The sequence below is a fragment of the Cryptomeria japonica genome, chromosome 4, assembly GCF_030272615.1.
Source record: "Cryptomeria japonica chromosome 4, Sugi_1.0, whole genome shotgun sequence".
Taxonomy (NCBI): domain Eukaryota; kingdom Viridiplantae; phylum Streptophyta; class Pinopsida; order Cupressales; family Cupressaceae; genus Cryptomeria; species Cryptomeria japonica.
The window spans coordinates 8,287,986-8,308,807 of record NC_081408.1 but is presented as its reverse complement, the minus strand read 5'-3'; positions in this window follow the sequence as shown (position 1 = coordinate 8,308,807).

Below are 20,822 nucleotides of genomic sequence, written 5' to 3'. Positions count from 1 at the left end.
AAAACAAAGACACAGTAGCGAGGAACAAATGCGAAGCACTAACAATCCTTCATACCTTATTAGTGAAGCAAATGATATGGAAACATTCAATGCAATAATTCCAATTTTCAGTCCGAGTTTGTTGAGTTTGTGTGTTGGACATCGTATGCATGCATTGAATGCATGGCGACATTTTTGAAGTAACCGCCAGTTCCCGAAATGATTACTTACTTCAAAAAACCAAGGATTGATGTCACTTAAGACATGGTTTTGCCTCCTCATATTTGGAAATGAATGCAGCATCAAATCATTAAAACCCGCAGGACCCACCAACTTCAAACACATATGAACATCCTGAACACACTTCATGGGCATTCAAGTAGTTCAAGATGTATGCCGCACTCAAGGAGAATTTTGCGAAGAAAACAAATAATATCAAGCTGCTGACCACTTGTGCTATATTAAACATGTTGAACATGTTTGAACCTCTTGAACTTGGTTCAATGAGTTCAAAACCCAGAGAGAAATAAAGTAACATATCACCAAACAAGAAACTTTTCGAGATCCGCTGCAAGACACTTAGAGAAAATATTAGTATGAAAAACCTCCCTGAACACCTAGGAACCTATGGAACCTAAATGAATCTGTTGAACCCAGTTCAAAATGGTTCAACGTGTTCACAGAGTTCAACCAATTATCTAAACTTGACTTTTATGATTGAAAAAGGATTTACAGATGTACTAAGGACTTGAACTGAGGTATCACAACAAATATTAGGACTCCAACTGAAAATCTTAAAAGATGAGTCGCTCTTATCATGAGGAATAAATGATGTAGTAACAATGGCTCTGACTGGGGATTGTATTTTATAAAGGAAAATGCAAAGTACTCTCAAACTCTGGTTTCGTATGACCAAAAACAAAAAGGGGAAAGGATAAGGTGACTCACAACTAAGAACACCTAACCTACTATATACGAAACTCTCGTCACAGGACTTACAATTTGTAGAGCTTGAGATCTTGCCCATTGTAGGTATAGGGCATAATCGCTCTGTCGACGTAGCTGAGTCTGAAAGCATTTTGTCCCACCACTTCATAGATCTTGAAAGGGCCTTTACATAACGAATCAAACTTTTCGTGAGCACCCTTTGGCTCTTTCATTTTATCCCATAACAACACCTCATCTCCTATTAGGAATCCTCTTCACTCGGCTCTGATGCTCCAAGATTCTATCCACTAGCAACTCCCTCTCCTCTTCCAACTTCGTCAAGTACATAATTCTTTTCTCCAAAGCATTCTGAAAGAAAGAATCTTCTACTACTGTCTGCAGCTTGGCTGCTGATAATTCCAAAGGTAAAGAAAGTTTTGCTTAGACCCCATACACAAGCTCAAAAGGTGCCATTCCAATGGCTCTCTTGGGTGTGGTCCTATCTGCCCACAAAGCCTCATATACCTTCTTATGCCAATTTCGAGCACTTTCATCAACCAAATTTTCCATGATGACTATCAGGTTCCTATTGCTGGACTCTGCTAGTCCATTACCCTGTGGAAAGTAATTAGAGGAATGCGAGAGGGTAATCTGATGCTCATAGAAAAACATAGTCAACTCCTTAGAAGAGAAATATAATGCGTTATCCGCAACAATCTTTTGGGGAACCCCAAAATGGACTAGGATGTAATCCTTGAGAAAACTACATACAACCTCTGAGTTTGCCGTTTTAGTGGGAATGGCTTCTACCCACTTGGTAAAGTAGTCAGTTGCTGTCAAAATGTACATATGACCAACACTGGAATGAGGGTTTATTGGTCCTATGAAATCAATGCCCCATTGTTTGAAAGGTTCATCTACTACCACAGGCCTTAAAGGCAGGGCTACCAAATGTGGCTTCCCGGAAATGAGTTGGCATTTCTCACACTCTTTAACATAAATATATGCATCCCTAAACATGTCTAGCCAATAAAAACAATTTCTCAAAATTTTGAAAGTAGTAACAGACGATGAGAAGTGTCCCCCACAAGCTTCACCATGGCAGATCTCCAGGACTTTTTGCTGTTGAGGTTTATTTACACACCTTAAGTATGTTCCATCTAAACCTTTTTTGTACAAAACATCCCGCCAAAATACATACTTAGCAACTTTTAACTTAAGATTCCTTTGTTCTTTTGCTGAAAAATGACCTGGGCAGCTACCATAAGTCAAATAATAGGCCACATCAGAGAACCAAGTATCCTACAATCCAACAAAAAGAGTTAATGTTAATTCAGCTTCTATTTCCACCAAATTTTTTGCTATCAACCTGCATAAGCCTTATCCTTTGACTATCTTCGTAGGGCGAATATCTAAATCATATTCTTGAATTTTTGTTACCCAAGTTGCTCTCTTATTTAGTCCAACCTCTTGCTGAGTTAAAATGCTTTTCACTCTGGAATCTAGGACAAAAACCAAAGAGTGGGAGTGCAAAATATAGTACCAAAACTATTTCACAGCTTTAACTACAGCGTAGGTGTGTTTCTCCAAGAGTGAGTACTTAAGCTCATGCTTCTTGAGCAGGATACTCATGAATGCTATAGGTGCTTCAGCCCCAGATTCATCCAACTGTAACAGTATTCCAGACATCGTATGCTCTGACACATAACAATACAAAATGAAGTCCTTTGTGAAATCTAGGTTAATGAGAGTAGGTGCATTTGCAACTGAACCCTTGAGTTTTTTGAAAGCTTCTTTGGCCTCTTCAATCCATTTGAAAGGATGTTGTTCACTTAACAAGTTGATGATGTGTTTTGTGGTTTCTACAAACTCCAAAATGAATCTCCTTAAGAAATTCACTTGACCAAAGAATGACCTTACTCCAGTCTGGTTGGAAGGTAAACTGAGACGTTGAATTGCATTAACTCTCTCAGGATCGATCTTGACTCCTCCCTTTGAGAAAATATGTCCTAGCAATTTGCCCTCCGTGACATAGAAAAATGATTTCTTTGGGTTCAGGGAGATTCCGTGCTCTCGACAATGCTGCAGAACTGCACTCAGATCCCTAAGATGGTTCTTCCTTTCTTTCAAAAATACCGTGAGATCATCTAGGTAAACAACAATAATTCTATCTCGAAAATCCTTAAAAGAGGAATCCATAGCTCTTTGAAAGGTGGCTCCAGCATTTATTAAACCAAAAGGCATACAGTTATATGCGAATTTTCCCCATGGAGTGATGAATGCCATCTTGTGTTGTTCATGCTCTGCAACACTAATCTGAATGTAACCAGAAATATCATCTAACATCGACATCATCTCTGACCCGGATACTGTCTGCAGAATGTGGTCCATATTGAATAAAGCGTAGTTGTCCTTCAGACTTGCTTGATTCAGATTACGAAAATCAACACAAATACGAATCTCCCCATTCTTCTTCCTTACGGGCACAATGTTGGCTACCCAGGTAGAATGATGAATTGGATATATGATTCTGGCCTTAAGCATTTTATCAACCTCTTTAAAAATTGCATCCACCATTATGGGGTTGAAATTCCTCAATTTTTTCCTGAAAGGAGAGATGCCTAGCTTCAACAGAATCTGATGCTGAAAATGCCCATCTCTAAACTCCTTCAGGTCATCGTAGGACCAAGCGAAGACATCAATGTATTTTTTTAGTAGCATGCCAAGTGCTCGCTTCTCCTCCATAGAACAACACTTGTCAATTGTTACCTCTTTTGGGTTGGACTAATCGCCCAAATTTATTTTCTCACCGTCCTTGATTATTCCCTCAATCTATTTCTCCACAACTTTAGCAATACTCTTCGCCCGTTGAACTTGGCTCATTAGCTTTTTATTTTTCGGTGAAGTTGGGTCAAAGTTCTTTGTAGCATGAGATATTGGGAGTGCCCCAAGGCAACCAATACTATCGATGAACCGGGCCAGAACATTTATGTGTCGCTTTAGTTCTCTCTTTTCTCGCCCATCCATGTCTGACCTAGTGAGCATTTTCTCTGCCGATACCTAGAAGAAATGATTGTCTATGTCTCTACTCATGTTTCCCAATTCCACCTTTTTGATCTTAAAATCATCAATGCTAGCCTACTTTTTTTCATCCTTGGGTTTATATGAGGCGATTTTAGCAACCCATTTTCCATTTCCCTCATCATTGTCCAGGCGAGCAATAGTTTTGAACCTTTTCGGCTTTGGATTCTTCTTTGTGTACTTAACGACCATTTCTTGAATCAGAATAGTCATGGGAAGAAAACTCTATCTTTTGTTCACCGAGGTGGTCAACCACTTAGGATTTGCACTGGAACCAGTGGTTCCTTCAATCATCTTGGAAGGTGGCATCATAGCCATAGTCATCGTATGAGAATCCAGGGCACTAGCAACATTGTCATCCAAGTCTTCAATTTCAAATATCTAGGCATCGAGAACGGTATCTTTCACCCCTATGTCCTTTGCCTGATCCATCTTTCTTTGAGCTACACTTCGGGACTAGGTATGCTGAGGAGTACAAAAATCCAAAGTTGAATTAGACCTATGACTAAGCTGGGGTGACTTGTTATCCTTACCCACATGAACAGGTATAGAAGCATTGTTAGAAAGATGCTTTGGTGAAGGTAGAGGATCCTTATTACTTCTCGCAGAATTAGACTTAACGCCTGACTTTATTGCTTTCTTATTGGCCACCCACGCCACGGTCCTTTCCAAAACTCCTTTGGTCCTTAATTGTATATCATCTTTCTCTTCCTCATCCTAGTTAATTGGAGGCATTTCAACTTCTGCATGGGCTAAGTACCCTAGTTTGAATAGCTCTAGATAATCCTCTTTGAGCCCCTTAGTATCCAACTTTAACTGCAATGAAACAACTTGTTCTAACACCAATCTCATGTTTCCCCTTTTGAATACTTCAAGTTCATCTGTACAATCTTCCGAGAAATCATCTAACTATGGCATGGGAAGGTATGGCATTAGACCAAGACTTCAGGAAAATCCCTTATTATCAAAACCTTTCCTTTGAGGATACAGGGAAAAATTGAAATTCCTGAGGTCTGCTCCTATACTCAAAGCGTCAGATATTGAACTACAGGACAACATGCCCAATTGGATGGGAAAATGACCTTCCCATTTGTCCCTGGGTTGTGCCTTTCTTACTACAGAGGTTAGTTTCCTGCATATCGCCCCCAGAACAAACCAATCTGAATATAAGTGAGGGAGTTTGAAGGGCTCCTCTTCAAAGCCACCTACCCGTATGTAACAAAAGCATGGAAAATGGATATAAAAACTACCAAATCTCTTTATCAAAGTCTATGCATCTTCAGAGATTCTTTTGGCTTTCATATTATTCAATTCATGACACAAATCACTTAGAAAAGCATTATGCACCCTTCTAAAATCCTGTATAGCTTTATCCTTTTGCAGCATGGGATAGAACTCATATACGGGAACATCCTCCTCAGTGAGCTGTTTCGGTATTCCAACCAACTCCTTAACACAAGCCAAACAATACAAGAGATATGAAGACATAAAGAAGTTTTGTTTGAACTATTTAGCCAAAATCAGTTGTTCTCTCATTGAATTAGCAATCAATTCAGCTCAATCCAAATATTGCTTCCATTCTAAAACCAGCTACACGTAGCAATAAATCATTCATCGAAGCTATAAGCTTCAGCGGATCCTCTGGCTCGGTGCAACAAAAGCATTATGTCATGAATGTGAGGCAACATGTGATTCTTATTAGGATTCTTGGCTAACTTGGAACCACCTCTTTGAGGAACCTTCAACCAGAATTTTGCTACATTGTTATGGTGTCTGGTTCTGTCTGCGTTGAACTCGGTGATTGACTGAGCAGGGGAAAAGTTGGAGAATTGGTAATCAGGTATCTTGAAGACTGAGGAAATTACTTCACAATTTATGGCAAGAAGGGTTTCACCATTGTCTCTCCTAATGGTTTCAGACACTGGGTCGTATCTAGCAATACATTCCCGAATCAATTTTGGGCAAGGAATGGATGGGGGAAAAGTTGCGGCTTCTACGAGACCGCTACTCAAAATCTCCACATCGAAAGACTTGTCAATTCCCTTGAACACCCTCTCTTTCAACACCTCAAGGTTTTCTACTTTTAGGTCAGTATCACTAACTATGGGTTTAGTGGATGCCAGGCTAAAAACGTTCCCTAACAAATGTAGTGTGGACTTCATAATTTTAAACAATAAGCCTAAATTGGTTACACCAAAACTTTCTATAAGAGATAAAATGCAAGTAAAAACCATTGAAGAGGACAATAAAAAGACTCACCTTCATAGTTGAACAACCGGATGACGGCTAGTAGCAAACAAGACTCCTATCCAGAAAAAACAAAGACACAGCAATGAGGAACAAATGCGGAGCACTAACAATCCTTCATACCTTATTAGTGAAGGCAATGATACAGAAACATTGAATACAATAATTCCAATTTTCAGTTCGAGTGTGTTGAGTTTGTGGATTAGACATCGTACACATGCATTGAATGCATTGCGATGTTTTCGAAGTAATCGCTAGTTCCCAAAATGATTACTTACTTCAAAAAAGCAAGGATTGACGTCACTCAAGACATGGTTCTGCCTCCTCATATTTGGCAATGAATGCACCATCAAATCATTAAAACCCATGGGACACACTAACTTCGAACACATATGAACATCCTGAATAGACTTGATGGGCGTTCAAGTAGTTCAAGATGTATGCAATCTCAAGGAGAATTTTGCCAAGAAAACAAATAATATCAAGCTATTGACCACTTGTGTTGTATTGAACATGTTGAACATGTCTGAACCTCTTGAACTTGGTTCAATGAGTTCAAAACCCGGAGAGAAATAAAGTAACATATCACCAAACAAGAAACTTTTAGAGAGTCGCTGCAAGACACTTAGAGAAAATATTAGTATGAAAAACCTCCTTGAACACCTAGGAACCTATGAAACCTAAATGAACCTATTGAACCCAGTTCAAAATGGTTCAACTTGTTCACAGAGTTCAACCAATTATCTAAACTTCACTTTTATGATTGAAAAAGGATTTACAAATGTACTAAGGACTTGAACCGACGTATCACAAGAAAGATTAGGACTCCAACTGAAAATCTTAAAGGATGACTCGCTCTTATCATGAGGAATAAATGATGCAGTAACAGAATGGAATACATATTGGTTATAGGGGAAAATGTTTCATAATAGTCAATACCTATAGCCTAAGAAAAGCCCTTAGCCATTAGACGATTCTTATACTTATTGATTTAGAACTATCAACTACAAATTAGGTATGATAAACCCATTTACAACAAACCAACCTTCCCTTAGGAAGAGGAACCAAATCCAAAGTATGATTCTTCATCAAAGAAGAATACTCCTTAGCCATAGCACTATCCCATTCTGGAATAACAGAAGCATCTATAATCTTTTCTGGATTAGTACTACATGAATATAAACACTGATATCTAAATTTTGGGAATGAGTGTGTTGAGTAGTTGTAGGATCAAATGCAAGAGAACCAACATCCAAAATGACTATATGATCCCATAAAGGTCGACTAGGTGCAGGTTGAGGAGAAGAAAAAGATGAAGTAATATCAACAACTATAACAATACTATCTTTAAGAGAAACATCATCAGGAGAATCAAGGTCATCATCCGTTGGAAGAAAAACATCATCAAAAGAAGAACTTGGAAGAAGGGAGGAAGAATCTTGTGGTGTCAAATCCATTGACGTGAAGGACACATGAAACTAGACATTAGAAAAAATGTACCTCTTGAGTGACAAGATCAAAAAAATGATATCCCTTTACATACTCACAATAGACAACAAAGATGAAATAATGAATCTTATTCTCCATTGCTTTATGCCGACCATCTGGAATGAATTTCTATGCATCACTACCAAATACTATGGAAAAGGAAACTTTCAGCTTGACATGAGACCAAACCTCCTCAAGAGTCATATTTCGTACTGCCTTGTGAGGCATACAATTTTTAATTTTGTTCTCATAATTGACAGCCTCTGCCCAAAATTCTAGAGCCATAGATCCAGACTGAATCATACAATTGGCCATCTTCCATAAGGTTATATTTTTCTACTTGGCAACGTCATTCTAATGAGTGTATGGTACTATGTGCTAGTGAAGAATAACCTAAGCATAGCAGAATTAATGGAATGCCTAATTGACATAGTCCCCCCATTATATATGTGAATCTTTTGAAGGGAATGCTCTAACTACTTCTCCCCAAATGCAAGGAATATAATTAAATATCAAAGAATATCATCCTTGTACATCAAAAATTACATTCATGTTCACCTAGAGAAGTCATCAATAAAGGTGAGCACATACTTGACCCTTAAAAATTTAAAGAGGGGAATGACATAAGGCCACTTTGCACCAACTCAATTAGTGTCAAAGAACATGTGGCTATACCATTAGGAATGAGACCTATATGATTTATTCCAAGAGCACAACCTTGACAAACACCATCTAAGTAAAATATTTGAGGGAGATGAATCAGCAAATTTTATGTGCTCATCTATTGAAGATGTCTATAGTTTTGGTGCCCAAAATGTCATGCCAAATCTTGTTCATAGAATCACTATGAACAATAAGGGATGATCATGATGAAGAATTAAATTCATAAAACCTATACAAACATGATGCATAATCAACTATGCTTGTAGCAATGAACTTCTCAGGATCTTTCATCTATCGAATAGATACTTCAGTAGGAGATAACTCAACGAGCCTTCCATCACCATGATTGGAAATTTAGTATATGGAAAGATGATTTTGCAAGATATCAGGATCAAGAATAACATCATGAATACAACCATCCTAAATTTGAATTGAGCTTGTCCTCAAATCAAGAATATCCACAATATGAGTCATGTGGTGAGAAGCACCAAATGAAGAATCCAACTAGAATTGGTAGAAGATAAAGCCTGAGCTGAGAGAGCTTACCCTTTTCCCCTTGAAGAAAACTTAGGAATGGAAAGATTGTGCTTCCTCATAGCTTCTCCAATGCAACATTCACAAAATATTGTGTATCCACAAAAGAAACAATTCTCCATCTTTTTCTTGGACTTCGAAGATAACTCTCCTAATTTAGAAGGATAAGGATGAAAAGGAGGTTTATCATTTTGATCATTCCTTACCTTAAGCTTGGGGAGACACTCACCACTTGAAGATGGATTCCTCTTTTGCTTCTTCTTATACTCACCCTTGCCTTTGGAAGAATGAGCCATTAAAGCATGACTTTTAGGAAGAGAATCCATCTAAATTAACATGGCCTAATCCCTAGTCAAACAATCATAACATACCTCAAAAATAAGGCATCTTATGGTCTTCTCCCATAACATCCATTGTAGAATAGAAGGTAGATGAAAACATTTGCAAATGACCTCTAAGTTTAGACAAGACTAAGAAAATACAATCATTGTCTTGTTTGGCATGGCCACAACCTTTGAGTTCAGACAAAATTGTTTTGAAAGATGCAAGTAAATCCTAAGTAGAGGGAAATGCATCTAGAGAAAGAGAAGTGATATTGGGTTCAAGCTACAAGATCTTAAATTGGTTGACCTTACCATACAACCCAGCAAGCTTATGCCATACTTCTTTAGGTGTTGTACACAGAACAATCTAAAACAACAAATTATCTAACGTGCATAAATGTACCGATGAGTCCTTTTGCCTCATCTATTTTGCTTCTATGGAAAAACTACTCAAATGGATTAGTGAATTTGGTTTGGTCAATATCCAACAACTACTAAAGACCTCATGAGTGCAACAATTATAACATCTTGAGCTTCCAGGTGTGATAGTTGTGTCGGGGGAGCAATTCAATCCTAGGGCCCGACATTTGATTAGGGTTATGTCCTTTCTTTTTGGAATCCATTTTGGTGCCATCTTCAAGCCCATACTATATTTAGAATCTATTATCTCTATGATGACACTAGAGGTAGAAGAATTTTTGTTGTTCAATTTCAATCTACAACATCCAATATTTCGTCTATGCACACAACCTAACTTCTTTCCTAAGTTTCCTATTCACTACAATCTCTATTCTAGCACATATCACAGAGTCTCCATTAGCGAAATATACATAAACATCCATTATAGTCCCTAGTTTTCTTCCAATTTCTTCCAGCTAGTATTCAATTATCAACTTATATAGTCTAATCCATACTTAAGATTTGTAAGGATTCTTGACATTATCAGATTAAAATTAGGAGTCCAATTTTGTATATATAATGAAATTTCCTTCATCATCCATAATCCTCCCTAAATAATTTTCTCCTTTTCCTCATGGTTGGAAAATATTATAATGAAAAATCCTTTTGGAATGAATTTTAAATTAAATTCAATTCTCCATAAATCCTTGATCCATCTCTGTATTGTCTCCCTATCTTTTTTTGGCACATTGAATCTACAGATAACTTTAAAGGTTTTCATTAATTCTCTATCAACCGCAACTTCTTTTGAAAGATCAATCATTTGTACACCATGATGATAATTTTCCTTACATTTATCCTCATCCCCACTGATTCCATCTTCTTTTGCATCTCCATTTCTATCATTGTTGTTATTTCCAATTTCTTTCTACAAATTCTCTATTCCTTCTTTTTTTTATTACAAAGATTGAACTATAGTTAGTTTTATGTAAATAAATATATATTTTAAGAAAAATATATATTTTCATTATAATTTTTTTATTATATTATAACTAGCACTTGCATTGGGAAAGATAATACCCCCACATAATAGACTATTTCTTTGTGTCTTTGTTGGGTGGTTTGTTGTCTGGTTTTTTACTGTCTAGTTGCATTTTGATATGGTTTTACTTATCTATTTGGAATCCAAAGTTTTACTTGTCTAGTTGCATTTTGATATGGTTTTACTTATTTATGTCATCTTCTGGGGGAAGGACAAAGTTTTTTATTTGAAGATCAAGTCCTTTCTTTTTGGAATCCATATTGGTGCCATATTCAAGCCCATACTATATTTAGAATCTATTATCTCTATAATGACACTAGATGTAGAAGAATTTTTGTTGTTCAATTTCAACCTACAACATCCAATATTTCTTCTGTGCACACAACATAACTTCCTTCCTTCATCATCCATAATCCTCCCCAAATAATTTTCAACTTTTCCTCATGGTTGGAAAATATTATAATGAAAAATCCTTTTGGAATGAATTTTAAATTAAATTCAATTCTCCATGAATCCTTGATTGATCTCTGTATTGTCTCCCTATCTTTTTTTGGCACATTGAATCTACAGATAACTTTAAAGGTTTTCATTAATTCTCTATCAACCGCAACTTCTTTTGAAAGATCAATCATTTGTACACCATAATGATAATTTTACTTACATTTATCCTCTTCCCCACTGATTCCATCTTCTTTTGCATCTCCATTTCTATCATTGTTGTTATTTCCAATTTCTTTCTACAAATTCTCTATTCCTTCATTTTTTTATTACAAAGTTTGAACTGTAGTTAGTTTTATTTAAATAAATATATATTTTAAGAAAAATATATATTTTCATTATAATTTTTATATTATATTATAACTAGCACTTGCATTGGGAAAGATAATACCCCCACATAATATACTATTTCTTTGTGTCTTTGCTGGGTGGTTTGTTGTCTCGTTTTTTACTGTCTAGTTGCATTTTGATATGGTTTTACTTATCTATTTGGAATCCAAAGTTTTACTTGTCTAGTTGCATTTTGATATGGTTTTACTTATTTAAGTCATCTTCTGGGGGAAGGACAAAGTTTTTTATTTGAAGATGAAGTCCTTTCTTTTTGGAATCCATATTGGTGCCATCTTCAATCCCATACTATATTTAGAATCTATTATCTCTATGATGACACTAGATGTAGAAGAATTTTTGTTACTCAATTTCAACCTACAACATCCAATATTTCTTCTGTGCACACAACATAACTTCCTTCCTTCATCATCCATAATCCTCCCTAAATAATTTTCTCCTTTTCCTCATGGTTGGAAAATATTATCATGAAAAATCCTTTTGGAATGAATTTTAAATTAAATTCAATTCTCCATGAATCCTTGATCCATATCTGTATTGTCTCCCTATCTTTTTTTGGCACATTGAATCTACAGATAACTTTAAAGGTTTTCATTAATTCTTTATCAACTGCAACTTCTTTTGAAAGATCAATCATTTGTACACCATAATGATAATTTTCCTTACATTTATCCTCTTCCCCACTGATTCCATCTTCTTTTGGATCTCCATTTCTGTCATTGTTATTATTTCCAATTTCTTTCTGCAAATTCTCTATTCCCTGTTTTTTTTATTACAAAGATTGAACTGTAGTTAGTTTTATGTAAATAAAAATATATTTTATGAAAAATCTATATCTTCATTATAATTTTTATATTATATTATAACTAGCACTTACATTAGGAAAGATAATACCCCCACATAATAGACTATTTCTTTGTGTCTTTGCTGGGTGGTTTGTTGTCTGGTTTTTTACTGTCTAGTTGCATTTTGATATGGTTCTACTTATATATTAACTTTCGTATTCATTTTTGTCTTATGTTGGGTTTGCATCCCTCATGAGCCTCAAGTAGTTACTTTGCAGCGATTATGTAAACGTTTGAGAATATCCCACTTTAATCAATTAGAAAAAAAAGATTAATGTTTTAGATAAATCATTGGTAACCCACTAATAGTATATCTTGCTCCAACAACTTTGCCTTAGGGCTTAATGCATTTGAAAGATATTCTATAGAAATAAAATAAGATAATTAGTTCCTAGGAATGATCGAAATGAGAGACTGTCAAGCCTCTAAAACAAAAATGGTGAATACACCTATTATACAACAATCAAAATGATTGATAATCCATTTGAGATTGCATCCTTGGATTTTGTTGCCATTAAATTTGATAGTGATAGGCATTTTTTGGTTCCATGGAACTAGAGAATTATCATTTCAATTGAATGAGGATAATGATGAATTGTTTAATTTAATTAATAACAAAACAAGAGGAAAAAGTTTTTTATTTGAAGATGAAGTCATGTTCTGGGGGAAGAAAAAGTTTGTAATTTGTAGGCATAGTTAACTACAAGGAAAGAAGCTTTTGAGTTGATTTCTAAAAATCTCTTTTTTTTTCATTCAATGAAATCCAATAATTACCATTTCAATTAAGGAGCATAATAACGAATTATCAATTTAATAGATAATAAGTGTGAGGATGAAGTTTCTACTAGAAGAGGAAGTCAAACTTGTGAAGGAAAATAAAATTTGTAAGAGACTATTGTGTTAACCTTTAAGGGAAGAAATTTATAATTTCTAGATGTAGTTAACTAATGAGATGAAAATAAATTTTTTCACATGATGTTATATTTTTATGCATATAATAATTTAGATTTTAGTTTTTTGTGTAAAAAATATACGATGAAGGTGAGAAATACTTAATTCAGATGGACAATACCGAAACTAAATAACTTAACTAATTATTAATTTTATTTTATAAAAGTTAGAATTATAATTAATATTACATAATTGAATATCATTTAATTGAAATGAAATTTTTTGATTAGTATAAAATAGGTTTCGAAGGGCCCTCGAAACACTTTATAACAATGAGTTGCCCATGATAAATAAACTAGTCTACTTGGATGCAAACCACAAGTTTGAGAATTGATATGATACCTTCTGGACATACTGGTGTCTAGATCCTATGACAAAGGGTGAAAAGGATGGAAGAGAACAAACACAACACCTACCACCCACCAAACACTAGCCAAACATTGCCTAGGAATGCACCATTACAAATCAGGCTAGCAGAACAAACGACCTAAAATAGCAAACAAAATATCTCGAAAACAATAGCTCGAGGGTATATTAGGCACCCTTAGCCAACAAGAATGGTTTTTCGAGGCTCTCATAACCTACAATAGCTTCTCCAAGCCAAAACAATGGCCTGGACCTAACCAAAAACAAGAACTGGCCAAATTTTGCCCTTGAAAACTTTCAGCATCTAGTTTGTCCCTAGCAAGAACAAGAGACATGGGGTTTTTCCAAGTTCCCCCAATCACGAAAGTGGGTTTTATAAGGCTCCCACAACTAGCAATAGGGATTTTATAGGCTCCCTCAATCGTGATCTAGGATATAGGGTTTTGACAAGGCTAGAAAAACCTTCTACAAGGAAAACCATAAGGGTTTTGACTGGCTCCCTTAACCAGCAAGACAAACAATAGCCTTCTAAAGAGACCCTTAGCCCATAACCCATGCAGTCACTTCACCTCTATAGGAGGACAAAATATCTTGAAATGAGATTTATGACAATAGGCAAGGGGATAATAAGACACCTTTAAGGGTTTTGGAAAGGTGCCCATAACCTCAAACTTCATACCAAAACTAAGATCAAAAGACTCTCCAAAAATACCACCTCAATAGGAGCTAAAGGAGAGAAAACAACTCGAAAACCATACTCAGAATCACGCTAGCCACCAAGGAAATTAACAATAGCCTCCCACCAACACCTCCCAGCATCATCTGCAGTATCAAGCTCCAATCCAATAGGAGGAAAGTTATCACCAATACTAGCCATCTCCACCTGAAAAGAAGACATGGCCACCTCAATAGTAAGAACTAAAAATAACCGAGGACACTAAATAACATTTGAAAGGGAAAACATCCATGAGGCAAACATGGGAAGATCCACAATAGGACAGCCGAAAATATATACAGATAACAAATCTCTTTGAAATAGCACAACGAACAACTCAAAATAGGCATGCAAGCACATGTGCAAAACATGAAAAGACTTTGGATCCCTGAATTTCCTCCTTCCCCTCATCCAAACCCTTAGAGAAATAAAATAAAAAATGCCCAATAATGAGGAAGAGGAAGAAAAAGCTCAACCCAAAAGGAGGGGCACAAAAATAAGAAGCCCAAACCTACCCACATCACCAAGGATTGTCCTAGGGCATATAACCATTGACCACTAACCAATGTTCCTACCAACACAAACATCAATGCCACACCAATGGTTGCACTCCAGAGTCAAGTCGAGTCTGAGAAACAACCCACAAATAAGCACCCACCAAACGGCCATGCAAGAAAAACCTTGCACACCTCCCAAACATCCTATGCGGGCTGAGAACAGGAGGAACAGGCAACAGTCCACCCAAAAAACGCCGAACTCCAAAGATCCCCGAGCCAAAAACACCAAACAAGGCCCATGTGTTGGCAGGGAGAAGTGGCTCCAACCTTCTCCTCGTCACATGTGTCATCTCCATCTCCTTCAGTAACCCCTGTCTCTGTCACTCCCGCCCTTGCTCGCTAAGACTCTCCTGCCCAAACTTTTATTGAAATCAAAGTTATAATTTTTTTGACACAAATATAATTAAAATAATAATAATTAAGAATTACCACAAATATATACTCACCCCTACATTACATAAATTGAGGTTAATTTGTTTCCCCTTGGAATCATTAAGATTATTTTTTAAATAAAAAATAATAAGTCCTCTATCAATATATGGTCGGCCAACCCAACCCAACCCAACCGCTGTCCTATGATATCATATAAATCCCAGTCCAGAATGTTTTAACAAACCAAATCAAGTCAAAGACGTACAGGAACAACATATTTTTTGTTTTACAAAACCCTAAGGTCTAAAGGCTTCAGTTTTCAATTTTAATCTTTTGTCGGCATTACTCGTGCTTTGGCCATGGCGACTAGAGGATTTGAATACTCTCTATCACCCAGGAGTTCATCAATTCCTTTCATGTTTGGATCTTCGGCTTCTTCGCCACCAACACCTCTCTTCGGTGTCACTGCGGCTGATGCACGTACGCCTCTCTCCGGCGTTGCTGCGGCTTACGCGCCTGGGACTCCATTGATCAGCACCTCGGGTTTGGTGCCTAGGCGTAATTTTTTTTGGCAGTCCTACGGTTTGTCCACCTACGCCTCTCTTCGGCACTCCTACGGTTTGTCCACCAACGCCTTTCTTTGCAATCCCCGCGCAATCTTCTGTACTGGATGCGGATGTGTCTTTCAACACTCCGGGCATAGCATTTACTCTACCCACGCCTTTCAACACTCCGGCTGGAAATTCTACTTCGAATTTTGTTACTCCGGCAACTTCTTCAACGACTCAATCGTCCTCTGAATCTCAACTGTCACGTGTGTTTTGCAGTGATGCTTCGTCTTCTTCGACCAGCAGTGCAACTGCCCTAGCACATACCACTACTTCTGCTGCTGTAACCGTGCCATTTTCATCACGAACAACTTCCACTACCAATTCCGCAGCATATCCCCGCTTTCACTTATTGTCTTTAGACGCAGCTGTAACAACTCCTAGACCTTCACTAATTCGTAAGTCTCTCTTTCGTATAGTTACTGCATTATGATTTGTCATTTACTGTTCCATAAATATTTGGCTAGGTTATGGTGAACCTTGAAGGTTTCTTAGGTTTCGGAATGTTGGCAGAGATTATAGGCTGCCTTAAAATGTTTTATTTTGCTTTTAATTCATCTGATAAACACATTGAGAAATATATTAAGATTAGAAAATGTCAAGTCAACGTTGAGTGTAGCAAATGCATGATTAACATAAATCAAATATGTTTTCTCTGCGCAGAGTTTTTATAGATATAGATGAGTATGCATTTAGAAATGAATTATTGTTTGATGTTACTTGAGATATATGGAACTAACATTGTTTGGTGTTTCGGTGTCGCAGCTAACTTTGGAGAGTGGGATAGGCCAATGGAAATAGCGGGCCAATTTGACAGTTTTAATCTTATGTTGAGACAACGTATGAAAAAGAAATATGCTACTGTGGTAGAGAGGGATCAACTTTATGAGAGAGTAGCAAGGGCAGAGGTTGGGAGAGATTGGGCCCTAAGTGAGAGACACCAAGCTCAAGCAGATTGGGATAGTCTGCAGATCCAACATGATGAGGCTCGTGAGAGGGAGAGACAAATGCTGATAGAGGTGCAAAAACTATATGCTAAGATAAATGCACTTAAAGTGGAGCAGGATCGTGTGCGAGGAGAGCTCGAGAAACTTCATCAGACAGAGGTGCAACAACTATGTACTAGGATAGATGCACTTACAGTGGAGCAAGATCATGTGCAACAATTGTGTGCCAAGATAGATGCCCTCAAAGTAGAGCAAGATCGTGTGCAACAATTATGTGCTAAGGTAGATGCACTCAAAGCAGAGCAAGATCGTGTGCGAGGAGACCTGGAGACACTTCATCATGAGATGAGAGTAGCAGATATACAAGTATCACAGAGGATGGATGCATTGACAATGGAGAATGCTAGCTTGACAGAGGCATTAAGGCAAGCAGAGGGGCACCGAGAAGGGTTCGTTTTATTGTAGCCTCCAAATCGTATACCACCTATAAATGTTGATCTCATATTATGTCATAGCCGTAAGAGAATATTGATTCTGTCCTCATATTTTGTCATAATCGTTAGAGATTGAGTATATATCGTATGCATATACGGATAATTAATTATTGCAAGGACATTTTTATGAATGATTTTATTTGAGTTTGTGTTTATGTGATGATGTGTTTTTTATATGATTATGATATAGAAACAAATAGATGTGATTTTTCGATGATACTTTGATCTATTTTCGTAATTGTTTAAGAAATAAAAATAAATTATTGATTCAACTTAATCACATGTAAATAATAGAAAGAAACTTAGATAGATAAGAAACATAATAAAGGAATAGAAATATCATTTTTAATAGCTACTTAATTAAGAAATACAAAGGGTAATATCATTACAAAATATTAATACTATTAAGAGTTTATAACATACATAAAGAAATAGACAACATATATAAAGAAATAGAAAACATACATATGAATTAACAAGTAAAGTTTCATTTAAACACATGTTTTGGAAAGAATGGAGCACCATAGCATATATAAGGAAACTGAAGGAGCATAGAGGTACCCATAACATTGAGATGTACAAGCACTATGGTAACAAAAACTACATCATGATTGACATGTGTCACAAATTGATATGTCTTGTGCAATATATGTAGCAAAATAGGCCATATATACATGCAACTTGAATAGAAATATTAAGAATTGAAATTGAGAAAATAGAAAATGATCACACACAAAATTGTTGAAGGTGACAAGTATTAGGAGGTTCCTTCAAGTGTTGTTTCCTATCCATAGATAGAAGTTAATATGACATAACTTTCCTTTAGAAATTGTCTTTTGAATGTGCATTGCATTAGTTTTATTTTACAATGGAAAGAGTAATGGAAAACAGGTTGATTATAAGGTCATACAAGTTGCATGTGGAAGACTCATTTGTAGAAAAACATTCACACAATCTCATTAGACATCTTGAGTTCTTGGTGGTGACACTCATTTTACATAGTTTCATGAATGAGTAGGTGAAGAAAGAATTTAAGAGAATAAATTTTCATCTTTAGAGGCATAATAACTTTAAGATGATATATCAAACGAGATGTACACATGCAAAAAAAATGCAAGTATAGTAGGTCTGTAGGGTAAGATGATATGGATGCCAATTTTAACTTTGCTGATCAACAAGTTTACATAAAATAATTCATTTATTTTGAGTGAACTATCAACTTGTCAATTGGATTATAAAGAGTAGAGAAGTGATGTTGGGTATGGATCATATCAATAAACTTCTTCACTTAATAATTCTTGAAAGAAGAGTTATTACTATATTTGAAAATAAAGGAAAAGTTAAAATGTAAATTAATATTTTCCATTCAAACATTGCATATGACTTTTTCAGTACCAAATTTGAGTAGAATTTCTCCCCCTTACTTTTTAAATAGTCAATCATTATAATGATAAAAGTGTAAACCAGGCAATGAAATCTTATTATAAAGGCCAAGGTCAATAAAGAGGTGGAGTTCTTAAATAGGAGAATAGATAATATTACTATGTTTACATTGGGGATATTTTTTGAAAAAGTCATGGAAGTCTTACTTTATATTTGCCAATGATATTTTATATAGAGGATTTTTCATATGCATTTTTCCTTGAATAGTTCACAAGCACTAATATATGCCAATTGTAGAGAATTAATGGTTTTTGCCTTTGTTGACCGACAATATTTAAGGTCATTTTATTTGTGATGGTACAAGACATGAGAAATAAGAATGTATTGAGAAATATTCTTGTATATGTGCATCTATGAATATGAATTTTTTTAGTGTAATTAAGAATGTCACCTTTGCCAAGATAATAATAATATTGTATCATTTTCTTGCAAGAACCATATTCCAAGAAGTGAAGTTCGAAGAAGGGGATTGTCATTAATGGTATAAGAAATAAAAGTGTCATTGATGGTTAGTGCTTACACTAACCATTGTTTTATCATGAATTTTTTTATTTTTGATGAAGAAAATTAATAGTATAAGATACAAAAATAATTTAGAAGAGAAAAACTAAGGTCACCAAAATTAGAAAAATTACCTTAGCCTGATAGAAACACACAATTTGGTTTACAACTAGCTGAGTTGCCATGAATATGACATAATGTAATGCTAAGTTGATAATATTTATTCCATTAGTATTTTATTTTGTTTCTAAGCATAAGAGAGAGTGTGGTCATTTCAATGAGCTCTAAAGTATCCAAAATATCAAATTTTGTCTTGGAGGTTGGAGAGTTGAGAAATCTCATTATAGGGCATTGATGTAGACACTTAAATTAGTGTATACATTATCACACTTGATCTAACCTTTTCTTATCCATTAATTAATTAAATATTTATTATTTATTTAATTAATATAACCTTCACTTTTATCCTTTAATTGAATTTATATTTATTTAAAAAAGTCTAACCATATCCTAAAAATTATTCAACTAAATCTCAATTTATTAATTCATAATTAATTGATTGATATAGACTAATTAATTCCCACCACCTTTTTTTCCAATATCTATTTCTTGTAGCTTAACCTTCAATCATTGTTCATTTAATTTTAACCATTGAATAAAAAGCTCTAGCTAGGCTAGAGTAATTATGTGAATTCAATTTTACAGAGGTTTAACAGAAAAGATTATACATCATTATGTGTTCCCTTATAGTTGGACTAAAATTATCTATTTTATATTCTCCTCAATCCACATTAGAGATGGAAGACAAAAGTTGAGTGTCTTACCAAAGAGTAGTTGGAAGTTTGATATAGGCTATAGTTCGTACACTAGAAATTATTTAACCAGTTGGATTTATTTTTAGATATATGTCTAATCCTACTAGATTTTATTGGGATGTAGTTATAACATTATTTGGATATTTGAAGGGTGCTTCAGAGTATTCTTTCATTTTATCATTATAATTTGATAAGAGATGATATTTTTATAATATTAATGGTTTTGTGGATTTAAAATAAGTAGGTGATGTTGATAGGAGAAGATTTTGCACTCCTTATGTATTTACTTTATCTCGTGGTACAATTAGTTATATGATTAAGTGATAGGTTGTTTCTTTATAGACTGTCGAAGCATAATATAAGTAAATACTCATGCTTGTAAATAAACCATTTGGAACTTAAGAGACTTTATTCATATATTGGAATAAAAGGTGCAATGATAGTTTATTGTGATATTCATAGTGCAATATACCTAGTTAAGAACCAAATATTTCATTCTACAAGACCAAGGACATTGATGTTCAATATCAAATTTTTATATATGTCCTTGAGGATGGTAGGGTAAAGCTAGGTAAGGTACATAATTTGATGAATATTTTAGATTCTCTAATGTTTTTAGTACAAAGAAGTTTAGATGGTGTTCAAATTCCATGGGCTCCTCCGCCCCTAGCAATTAAAA